General features: G+C 41.8%; 1 non-coding gene across 1 annotated transcript; it reads right to left on the minus strand.

Annotated features, from left to right (window-relative positions):
* Window positions 1-11379: 11379 nt before the first annotated feature.
* LOC131897766 (U6 spliceosomal RNA) lies at window positions 11380-11486 on the minus strand. Its single transcript, XR_009375787.1, has one exon. It is a non-coding gene; the product is annotated as a U6 spliceosomal RNA (small nuclear RNA).
* Between the last annotated feature and the right edge of the window lie 1093 nt (window positions 11487-12579).

Genomic DNA, 12579 nt, shown 5'->3' on the forward strand with positions numbered 1-12579 from the left:
AGAGAGATTCCTAAAAACAATCCTTGTTGAGAATTATTCCAATGAAACAGAATTTGGGGAAACACTATGTATTTTGCAAAACATATCTGAAATTTATATGTAGGGCCCTTCCTGATGCTAAATTTTATTATTTGACAGAAGAATATGATTTTTGTTAGAGACAAAATCATCTATTTTAGAAATGTAATGTACCCAGGAAAGCTTATAATAGGAATAAACTTAATAGCAAAATTTAAAATATATAAAAAACCAGAACTGAACAGAGAAACAAGTTCACAATTTAAGCTCTCAGCTCTTCTCACTCAGTCACCAAAAGAACACACAGGCAAATGTTAGCAAGGCTAATGTCACCTAGAACTGCACCGTGCCTACACAACCAACGCCAGCGACTTGCCTTTTAGAGCTCTCTTCTCACCTTCATAGAACACAGCTCAGCTCAAGTCCAAGTGGAGACGTCCCTGAAACGAACTTGCTTCTGAACCATAGAGCAAAGCTCAGCAGATTTCAAAGACTGGAAGTCACATGCCACATGCCGCTTCTGTGTAAAGTGAATTTGAACTAGAATTGGTAGCAGAACGTTATTAGAAAGCATTGTCAAATTCTCAACTGATTCCAAGTTCAGCAGGGTCTTTATAAACAAGAAACAAAACGAGAAGTGGAAAAGTCATTTGAATTAAATTTAAAAGAATCCACTAAAGAGCAAACAGTACAGTTGTGATAGTACTTAGTAAGAAGGATAGAACATTCTAATAGAATGTGCTAGAAAGCACGAGTGTGTTCCAAGCATTCTGAGTAGTTGCTGCAAATACCACCACTAACGGGCCGCCGACTGCTATGTATAATGTGAGAGACATGGGTCAGTGGGATTGCTCAGCAGGTGAGGGGTCTTATCATCAAGGCTCATGATATGAGTTTGATTCCCAGAACACATGATGAAAAGTAAAAACAACTCCTGCAAGTTGTCCTCTGATCTGCTGTGTCAGTGCATGCAACCGTGTGTGTACGTGAGCATGTGCACACACATGCACATGCACATGCACATACACACATAAATAAATAAATAAATAAATAAATAAATAAATAAATAATGAATCCAAGAGACGTATTTGCTTGAAGACTATGTGATAAGCATACACAAAGGCCAAGAATGAGTTCATGAGTTTTCAATTTACTGCTTAGTATTTTCTTATTTGATTTTGTGATATAACATCGCCAGACTGATTCTAACATACTAGGAAGGATGCTGTATATAGTTTACATTTTTTAAATTATAGTCCATGGTTTTGAAGAAAAATTACAAAAATGGAACATTTTATGAGTTTGAAAATGGTAATATTTAATTGTACAAAAAGTATACAATAAATTATATTGTTTTGTACTTAGAGGAAACAGGATGTTCTGTTACAAATTTCCAATGCTGTGCATGAAGTGGTGTGATCTCTGTGATGGGCTAATTGGCATGCTTTAAACATAAACAAAGCAACCTCTGTAATGAAAAAGTATGGCTAATAGGTTAACAAAGAAAATAGAATTGAATACGTACAAATATCCCCAAAGTAGAAACAAATCACGTGAACAAACTGTGATATGTATGTTCATAATAGAAGTATTAAGAACAAGAGATTAACCCCTGATACATACAAGGGAAAAGATAAATCAGAAGATGGTTATGCTGATTAAAATAGAGACGTGTGTAGAATTTCTTTACAGATCCTTGAATATGCCAGGATGGTGCTGTCCTGAGCTACATGCCTACTCCTCCCTAGTATTTTCATTTTATCTTTAAATTAGTATACAAAGCAACAGATTTAATTGTGGTGTTTCTGCATGTATTAAGCTTGGGTTGACCACACCCTGTACCCGCTCTTTTCCCTCACCCACGTTCTCACTTATACTCCTCCACCTTCAGTATTCTGCCTTCGGGGTTCATATCCCATGTATTCTTTTCAACCCCCCTCTCCTAAAGCCTCTTTCTGTCCATGTTTCATGGGTCCCTTTCCATTTTCCCACTCTCTAGCCTCACTCATACATAAGACTCATATATAAAATATAGAGGCTCAGAGCTGGAGAGGAGGGAGAACAGGCAGTTCTTACCTTTCTGAGTCTGGGTCATCTCACTCAGTGTTCTAATTCTTCCTAGTATGTTAGAATTCATAATTTTACTTTTATCAAGAGCTGAGTAAAATTCCATTGCATATATGTAGCATGTTTTCATTATCCATTCATCTGTTGGTAGATGCCTAGGCTGTTTCCATTTATTTGCTATTGCAAATAGAGCAAGAAACAAAATGAAAACAACAAATTAGAAAACCCCTAAAAGTAGAACTATCATAGGACCCAGCTGTATCTCCCCCTGAGTATATACTCAAAAGACTATATCCTAGTGTTTAAAACATTTTTTATATGTTTGAGTATTTTTTCTGCATGTATGTATGTGTACCATGTGTTTGCCTGGGGCCCATGGAGGTCAGAAGATGCCATCAGACCCCCTGGAACTGGAGTTACAGATCCTTGTGAGCTGCTGTGTGGGTGCTGGGAACTAAACACAGGTCCTCTGCAAGAGCAGCAGGTGTGAAACAACACTCTAGCCCCAACCATAGTTCTTTTTGAAGCATACATTTATTTATTAAGAAGCTTTTGTTCTGGTAGTTTTTTTTCCCTCTCTAGATGAGAAATTTGGCCCGGTACCTGGATATCTCAGCAATATTGCAGCAATCTTGGGTAATGGTCTTTTGAGGAAGGATGAGATTAGGTCTGGATTTTTCCACTCACTCGTTATGGGGCAATGGAGGGAATCATTTTTCCTTATTGGCTTTGTTCCTTCAGTAATTGTCAGGTAGAGGGTTGGATTATGAGAGTTCTAAAGGCTGTATATTGTGTCAGGTCTTAGATAGTTGGCATAGAATTAAATCACAGGCAGGTTGGGCTCTATATTAGTTATTTTTCTGTGATAAAACACCACGACAAAAAGTAATTTAAGGAAGAAAGGATTTATTGTGACTTAGTCTTTCAGAAGGGTAGAGTCTATCATGGTGAAAGAAACAGGGAGATGAGAAATCACATTTCGGCTACACACAGGAAGTTCACAGGAGCACCTGTGTGCATGTGTACACACACACACACACACACACACACACACACACACACACACACACAGCAGGCTGTTATAAACTCTTAAAACCTCTCCCATTGAAATATTCCCTCCAGAAAGCTTCCACCCATCACTTCCCCCTAATGGGGTCACCAACTGAGGATCCAGTATTCCAATACACGAGCCTATGGGGAACTTTTCTTATTCAGACTACTACAGCTCCCACACAGGGCACCTCTATAGCATTTGAGTCATTTTGCCCTGTCAAGCAGCTGATTGCACATTCCTGCATCTTTCATCCCAGTGAGGTGTTTCTGAAGATCAGCTGCTCCGATTTCCCTCTTCCAGCATTCAGGTCTCGTTTGGATGGTAAGCCAGTCTATGAATGCCCTGGCTGACAGGCACTGACTCGGAGAGGCAGTGTGAGTGCTGAGTATTGTCCCTTCCTTTGCACTGTGGTTGTCCTACAGTATGCTACCTTTTCAGAGCACCAGAAACATGGGTTTTAGTTTGATCCACCAAATTTCAGATCTTTTATTAATGTATAAAATACAGAAAATTATCTGTATACTTTTCAGTGAGTGGTTGCTGGAATCAAATAGAAAGCTTGATGGAGAAGTATTTTGCAAAAAGAAAAAAGTATTCTGTAGTTGTAAGGGGCTATTATTATTAATATACAAAGAAACATGGGCTGAAATAGCTAGAATTTTTAGTTGTAGCTGCTGGAACTCAAGGTGGATGCCAGGGGCAACTTTGGCTTTGCTCTTTATGCAGCCAAAGGGAGTCATTCATTAGCTGCTGTTACAAGGCACATATATGTAGCACCACCTGGGTGTGTGGTCAAAGGTGCATAGTTATTCGGTCACCAGGATTTGTGGGAAATGCCTGGAGGACATGGCTGGTTCTTGGTGGGTGGTGATAGTAAACTTCCTCTGGAAGAAAGAGGAGTTTAGGTCCAATGGCAATACATGTTAGAGGCCCTGTTGAATGCAAAGGATCGGGTGTTCGTTCAAGCTTTCCTTCCTCAGCTCTGGATTGATACTAACTCATCTTTGTAGCCTTACATCCATAGCACTCCCTATGGGTCTGATTGCTGTACTGTGTCATAATTCGTTTCCTCTTGCCTGTTATAATTGGCTGTGAATTCCTTCAGGGTAGAGGTGGAGTTTTTTTTATCATCTCTTAATTTCTAGACCCTGAGGCTTATGCATGTAAGAGTATGTGTTCACAAGGCCTTTGGTGAACTGGAACAAAGAAATAGAAGAAGAAATATCTAAGAAAAGCAGTTCCGAAGATATAAGCCTAAACTCTGGATCCTTGTAGATCTTGCATCCTCGTAGCAGATGCCAGCTTTTGACTGGATACTTCTAAGCCGTGTTCTTCATAGGAGGACAGAAACTTCAGAGAGAACCTCTGGTTGATGGGGGATGGTATTTGCGCTGTAGCTCAGTGGATGCAAAAGGGCGAAGCCAAGGGAAGATGAGAGGAAATGATAGTTTAATAATATCCAGTAAGAACACAGTCTCTTTAAGCTTCAGTACTACAAAATTGCTTCATTTAGTGTTCTGGATTATTGGCATGGCTGGACATAGAATTCAGGGCTTTGTGCATGCCGGTCAAATGCTTTATCACTGAACTCCATCTTCAGCTATGGGGGAGTGCTCTTCCCTGCCATGGTCATAGTCATCACGCAAACCCAGATGGGGTGCAAAGGCTGTGACTGACATCATGCAGCAGGTTGGAAGGAGTTAAGATAGCCAGCTCTTGAAGCTCTACTTCTTTGTCATTTATTGTAGTAAACATTTCTCCCTGTGCTAGCTCAGCAGCTTCCATTGCTTCGAATGCAGCCTCACTGTTTGCACCTAAGACACCAAGTAGACCTTGTACATTGGGCATGTTTGAAGGAACTTGCAGGAAATTAAAGTGAAGGTGGGAAACGTACTGTTTACCAGGATTTGAAATGGAGAGATTTGTTCTGTAGCTGGGACTTCATTGACAAACAAATGGAATTCATGGCTTATACTGCAGAAACCAAGCATAGCAAAGATGAAAGAGTCCCGTCACCATAATGTGAACAAGCCCAGTGGGGTCAAGGGAACAGAACTGATTCTGCCAATTGTTGCTAAATATTTGAAGTTTTTTTTTTTTGAGAGAGAGAAGATTGGAGAAAAAAATGCAGTTCTTTTTTTTTTCAAGACTTTTCTCTATCCCAGTCATTTCTAAATTTAAAGAAAAATCAAACCCACATGTTTTGGGATAACATTTATTCAACTGATAGGACAGCATGATATGAGACCTACTTCCTGTCCAAGAGCCAGCTTTGATATTCTAAGTGGAAGTTCATTTTTAATATACTATTTTTAATTTCTGCTTTCAGAATGTATACAATATATTTTGACTATATTCATCCCTGACTCTCTCTCCCCCAACTCCCCCTGAAATCTCCCATATCCTCCTCCCAAATTCTTGTTGGCTTTTTTTTTAAAATAAATCACTGAATCCAATTAGTGCTGCCTAGATGCACATGGATGTATGGCTATCCTCTAGGGCATGGGTCACCTATGGGGAGCACACATGGATGTATGGCTATCCTCTAGGGCATAGGTAACCTACGAGGAGCACTCTCCTGGAGAAAACTGACTAACCCTCTCCCGATGGCCATCAACTGCCAATAGCGTCTCAGCTGAGGATAGAACCTCATAGTTCCCTGCCCCCATCCATGCTGGAATGTTGACTTGGTTGATCTTGTGCAGGCAATCATAGCTGTTGTGATCTCTGGCTCTTACATTATTTACACTCTCTCTCTCCTGTGATGTTTCTTGAGCATTGGGATATGGGGGTTGAGATATAAATGTCCCATTTAGGGATCCATAGTCCCTTCTTTTCTTCACTTGGATGAGTTTTGAGTCTCTGTATTAACTACTGTCTGCTACAAAAAGGAACTTCTCTGATGAAGACTGAGAACTGCAATGATCTGTGGGTATATAGACAAATATGTATTTATAAGGTTGTTTGGTAGTATATCCATTTGGCCAATTAATAGTAGTAGATTCTCCTGTGACCTCCCCAGCCATGGGTTTTTGGTCAAGTTTACAGTGCAAGTTATGAGTTCATTCTTGTTTGGAATGGGTCTTAAATCCAACCAGAAAGTAGTTGGTTGCCTCCCTAACATTCATGCCACTGTTGCACAAACTGACATATTTTACCAGGGTAGCTGTTACTGTACATTTGGTGGCTCACACCTGGATAAGACTGTTGATGACTTTTCTCTTCCAGCAGCATGCCTCGCACCTTCCAACACTGTGGAAGCTAACCAGCAGGGAAGCTGGATCGTAATAAGTACCAGTTTCATTTCTCCAGACCCTATGACCAGAGTGTATGGTGTCTTCAGCAATAGGGTCTTATCATCAGGCTCTGGTGGGTAACCAAGAGCAATGGTTATGATCTATCTTGTTTCGGTTGTCTCTGGGCTATTCCAACCAACAACTGCAAGGGTGGTCTCCCACCTTTGGTACTGGAATTTTTGTTTAAGGACTCATGGCTTCTGGGAGGAGCAATATCCCCCTGTGAAAGGCAATGCATACACACACACACACACACACACACACACACACACACACACTATGAAACAATAGGTTTCCATAGGATCTTCTCAAGCATCTGCAGTGTTGCTTATCCTCTAATTATCTCCTACTCTACCGTACCCTGTCATCCCCTTCCTCACTTACATCTCTACCCTCATTATTCCTCTTTCCCTCTTCATATAACTTTTTTTAAAAAAACTATCCTTCACACCCTTAAGATCTTTCTTCTACCCCCAGATATTTTTCTCTCTAACTCTAGGGGTTGAACTCAGATCATCTTGCTCACACAGTTTGATGGTTAATACTTAATGGTTATCAACTTAAAAATCACCTGTGGGGCATTATCTTGATTAGGTAAATAGAATTGAGAAAAATTGCCTACTATGGGTGGCGCCATTCCCTAGGCTGGGATGCTAGACTGAATAAAGAAGAGAAAGCAAGCTGAGTACAAGCATTCACCTGTCTGCCTCCTGACTAGATTCAATGTGATTATCCACCTCAAACTCATACTGCTATAACCTCTACACCATGATGGACTGTGTCCTCGAACTGTGAACCAAAATTCATCTTTGTTTCCTTAGGTTGCTTTCATTAAGATATTTTCCATAGCAGCAGGGAAAGTAACTAAGATGCCACTGAGCCATTTTCCCAGTCCCATACCTGCATCCTCTCTACTTTTACCATAACTAACAGCTAATATTTATGGAGAGCTCCCAAGGGCAGGGGGTATTATAAACTTTGTCCATATTATCTTAATGTGACAGCTTTGCATGTGGACTGTGCTTTTTAATCTCTTTTTTGGTAGATGTGTTGGCTAAAGTTTCTTTAACACACAGCTAGTAAGCGACAAAGCCAGGAACTCAAGAGCTCCAATATTGATCAGTCTTGAATATTAAACCATAAAAGAACCCTCCCTTATCCTGGCCTAGGGATATATGCAAGGCCACAGGTGCACCCCTGTTATAATTTCAACTACCAGGTGGGCCATGAAATATGATTCAGAAAATAACAAATAAACACCAATTTTCAGTATAGATTTACTTTATCATCAAACCTTAAAGGCTCCTAATTCATTCTTCTAATAAAAATCAAATTAATTGAGGGCTGAAGAGCTGGCTCCGGGGTTAATAGGATTTGCTGCTCTTCCAGAGGATCCAGGTTCAAATCACAGCACCAACATAGTAGCTCACAACTGTCTGTAACTCAGGTTTTAGGGATCTGATGCCCTCTTCTGACCTTTGCGGGTACTAGGCATAGACAAGTGGTGCATTTACATAATCAAGCCAAACACTCATGTACATAAAGTAAACATACATACAACTTTTTAAAAGCCATATTAACTTAATATTTATGCATGTCTATTGCTTTTTCTACCCAAGCAATTTTCTGTTCTCCAGTTAAATTCAGTCATTATTGGAAGGCCATAGCACCAAGGACAAGGAAGAACATTGTAGTACTTTGTGTAATAGCAAAGCCAAAAACTAAACCAACAAAAATGACATACAGCCTCACATAAATCAATGAATAAATAAATAAAATACCAATGCTATAGCCCACTATATTCCTGTTGAAAGCAATGTGGAAATTTTGTGCATTATCACCTTTCTTAAAAATACCCAGAAAGGAATGTTAACTCTGGGGATTGGGAGGTAATGAGGAGAAGTCCAGGACCATATGTTCCCTTTTCCATCTCCCCAGACTCATCCTCAGTGTCATACCCATACCGCTCTACTTTCTTGGGCTTTCAGTGTACTTTAAACACACCCTACTCCTTCTACCTCAGGACTTCTGTACATACATCGGTCTCTGAATTTCATCTGCCCTTCACTCATTGCTTCAGTAAATTCTAGAAACAGTCCAAAGTTTAACTCAAGCCTCTTATATTCAGAGAGAGCTGTTGCATTTTCACTGGACCTGTGCGGTGGTTGGTTTAATGATTGGCAGCCTGCTGGAAGAGAAGCTCCTGGAAGACTGGGACCTTCTTCTTTGTCATTCTTACTATTGTGTCCCTGTGTCCGATGCAACAGTTGATGTGTTGAGTGCAAATGGGTTTATTGATTCAGCAAGTATTGTGAGTGCCAGGCGTTGCGAAGCTGAGAAGTCACCTGCCTTCAAGAGACTGGTACTCTGCTGGAGGAGAGGCTAAATGATGTGATTGGACAGCTGAGCTAACAGAAGGGCCATGGAGATGAGTCTGGGGATCCAGGAAGAAAGCACCTGACCGTGTCTAAGGGGTCAGGAAAGATATGGGGTTCTGGAGAACTAGAAGGATGCCAGGGGGTGGGGTCACCAGAAGGCAAGGTCAGTGGATGAAGCACATGGGTTGTGGCTGATGGCATAGTGTAAGTACAGGTAGAATTCACAGGACCAGAAGTTGATGGTAGCCTCATACTGGAAGAGAAGGGAGCATCTGGGAATGTGGCATCTCTGAAAATATGCCCTCCTGCAGGGCACACATTCTAGGTGGTCTATAAAATTCCCAAGACTCCTCATGCATCTTTCACTTAGCTGTATATGACGTGGTGATCTGATGGCACCCACTGACCTGCCTTCTGGAGCCTTTTGCTAAAGCTTGAGGCATGCAGTACCTGCCCCCCTTGCCCCCCCACCACCCCGTGTTGTTTTAATAAAATTGCAAAGATCAGAAATTGGTCCGTGGTGATATGAAAAGCACTCAGCAAATACGAAAGCAATCAAGTTAAGACAGTGGGTGACAGCACAGAATTTCCTATGCATGAAAAATTAATTTAAGGCTTCTATATGAAACCCCCCAAAGGTCTCCATAATAAATTCTCATTCTCTCTTCTAAAGCCACCCCTCCTTCCCTATCCAAAACTTTTTGAGACTTCAAAGTCTCCCTGAGCCCCAGAGGTGCTTTCTGGCCATTATCAGAGCAGCCAGTGTGGGAACAGGCAGATTTAGAGTCCCTCCTCTCTCATTTTACAAGGAGACTGCCCTTCAACTTGGGTCACTGTCCCCTACATGAAGACACATTTTCAAAACACTCCAAGCCAATGACTTTGGACATTCTGGTCTCTTGTGAATATAGGGTAATAAGTTTTTAAATTCGGCAATGACAAATAACCCTTTGCAAGTTATTAATACTTTATAAAGCAAGCATCCACCTCTGGGTCTGGCTTTCCTTTGCCCCCCTCCCTTTTCTTCTATCCCTCGTCCTTCTCTCTCTTTTTCCTTTGCTGTTCTCTCTGTATGCCTGTCTCCTCTCAGACCCCACAGCTCTGTGTCTGGTTCTGATGGTTCAAATCTTGTTCCCAGTCAAGTTTTGCTTATTTACTTTGAGGATTGCCTTTGAATTTCCTAATGAGATTTTTTTTTTTTAAGACCTGTTTTGGGGCAACTGTTATGGCCATGCTTCAAGGATTTCTTTTATCATGGAGTCTCTCAGAGTTTATTCATTATAATTTTTCTCTTTTTTTGGCCCACTTTTCTTGTTTTTCTTTAGAAGTTGCTGTCTATAGTTTCCTTGTTTTTCTTTGGAACTCGTTGTCTATAGATATCTCATACGCCCTTTATCTTTCTCTTCAATTTCCCCTCCTCTCTGGCATTCGTTTTTCTCATTGGTAAGCTTTGATGTTATGGGGAGAAAGCAAAAAGTTTCTGCTAACCCATTGGAACCCCTACCAGACAGCTATGGCGAGAAACAATCAATGTATCCAAGAAGGTCCTTCTGTGTCACATGGCTTTTCAAAAACTTGACAGTGGACATGTAATCTGAAACTATACACAGAAGCATCTACTGATGTCCTGTGTAGAGGGGCAGTCTGTCACAGCATGTAATTGGTTTCCGTGGCTGACATGTTATTTACTTGCTGGCTGTCTTGTCTCAAGTTCTGTGCAAGCGTGAATTGAAGTGTAAGTTCTGTGTAAGCTGGGTGCGCCTGCCAATCTTCCCTTCCGAGACTCTCATTTCTCCATGTTCTAGCACTTGCTCTTTTAAGCAGGCGTCGCGAGCACTTTGCTCCAACTTCTTATCTCTGTGTGTCTTACAGCCTTCCAGGAGGGAGGAGGGAGCCTGTCTGCTTTGACATCCCTAAAGGCAGGGCAGAGAGCAGCTCCGAACGCCTAACAGATGTCTTGGTGAATCTCGGGATGATTCCATGACTGATTCGGAGCTCTAGCTAGGGTGACTTCTGCCAGGTTTCCTTTCACACTTGCAATGAGGAAACGGTGGTGCATCGGTGCAGAGGGAGGCAGGACAATAACCATAAACAGATCCAGGTTGAAAGCCAGGCGGTAATAACAAAAACAACTGCTGGTCTCCTTGACAGTCCTCTCCTTCCAGCGCCAGGTTGCAAATCACTTTCTGTTTCCTTCTCCCGCCCCAGCTCACACACATGCAGAGATAAAGGAGCTGAAGACATGCCCGGTGTGAGTTATTGTCTGAGGAATTATTTGGAAAAGAGACAGGTCGAAAGAGAGTCAGAGTCATCAGAGAGGAAGTTATCAAGAGATGGGTGTGTTAGGCCTGGGATATGAGAAGGAAGGACAATTTCATCTTCCATTCCTTCCTAATCACAAGCACTTGCAGCTTTAAAATTGGGTCCTGATTGCAGTGGACACCAAGGGCATAGTATCTGTGTTCAAAGCAGAATCCATCATCTTTCCCCACTCCTTCCCAGCCTGCAGTCTCTCATTCAATCTATTGTCACGTACATTCATTCTCTCTCTCTCTCTCAATTTCTTTTTTTTTTTTAACTCTTCACGAATTTGTATGTCATCCTTGCACAGGGGCCATGCTAATCTTCTCTGTATCGTTCCAATTTTAGTATATGTGCTGCCGAAACGAGCACTCTAAATTTCTTATTCTTGGTTTCTTGAGGTATTTTCAGAAGCTTGGTGTGATGAAAATATACGAACTAGCTTTACCAGTCAGCCTCTCTCTCTCTTGAGGGCTGCATGAGGGCTACAGAGAGCAGTAATGAATGGTGCTGGCTGGTGACTCAAGAAGACAGTAGTACAAGCGGACACCGGGAAGTGAGACAAATAGTGGTCCAGGGCTCTGTTGCTATGGAGAAGGGGAGGGGCAAGGCTGGGGCTCACTGGGGAAGGGTTTGTAGAGGAAATGCCATCTGAGTTGAATTTGACAGGGACCGACAGCAAAGTATGAGGTGTGAGAACTCAAGGTATTTAATGAAAGAGTAAGTATTTCCTAGCCAAAGTATTGAGGCTCCAGAGGATGTGTGCGTGAGGCAATTAGTGGGTAGATTCATAGGCAACATTCCTCATTATACAGGAGAGGGGGCCTGCTGATAGAGTTTTAAGCTAGAGGATAATACAAGCATGTTTCCGCTGTGGTTGGTGAATGACTTATGGGAAAGGGGGAAGACAAGGAGCCTGCTGGGCCTGTTCCAAAAAAGGGAGACCCTGGCATGAGATGCTAGGAAGAACAGGCCTCAGCAAGAGTGCCAGATAAATTGAGCAGGGGTGGGGAGTCGGTAGCTGTGAAATGGTGACTAATAAGAAAAACACATTCACGCAGTCCACTGACCTGCTAACCATGGAACCAAGGACCGTAAGACTGTCAGTGACCTTCCACAGTTAAACCCGAAGTATTTTGTGTGATACATAACACCTGTAAGGATTTGGATACATTGGGGCCTCAGGATGATTTAGTGGGAAAAGCAATTACTGTATGAGGACTGTAGTCTGCATCCCCAGCACCCATGTACAAGTCCAGCAGGTGTAGCATCCTGCCCAGAACCTCAGTACTCGGGAGGGGACAGGGGACACTTAAGGCAAGCTGGACTTTGTGAACATGTCGTGGCCTGAGGTTGATGAAAGGGGTCTTCTATCACTCTCCACTTAATTTTTGGAGGCAGGGTCTCTTACTTGAACTAATATGTCATATTACTGAAGACTTGGATTCCGTCATTCATATTTTTT

Source organism: Peromyscus eremicus, chromosome 22 (assembly GCF_949786415.1).
Source record: "Peromyscus eremicus chromosome 22, PerEre_H2_v1, whole genome shotgun sequence".
NCBI lineage: Eukaryota > Metazoa > Chordata > Mammalia > Rodentia > Cricetidae > Peromyscus > Peromyscus eremicus.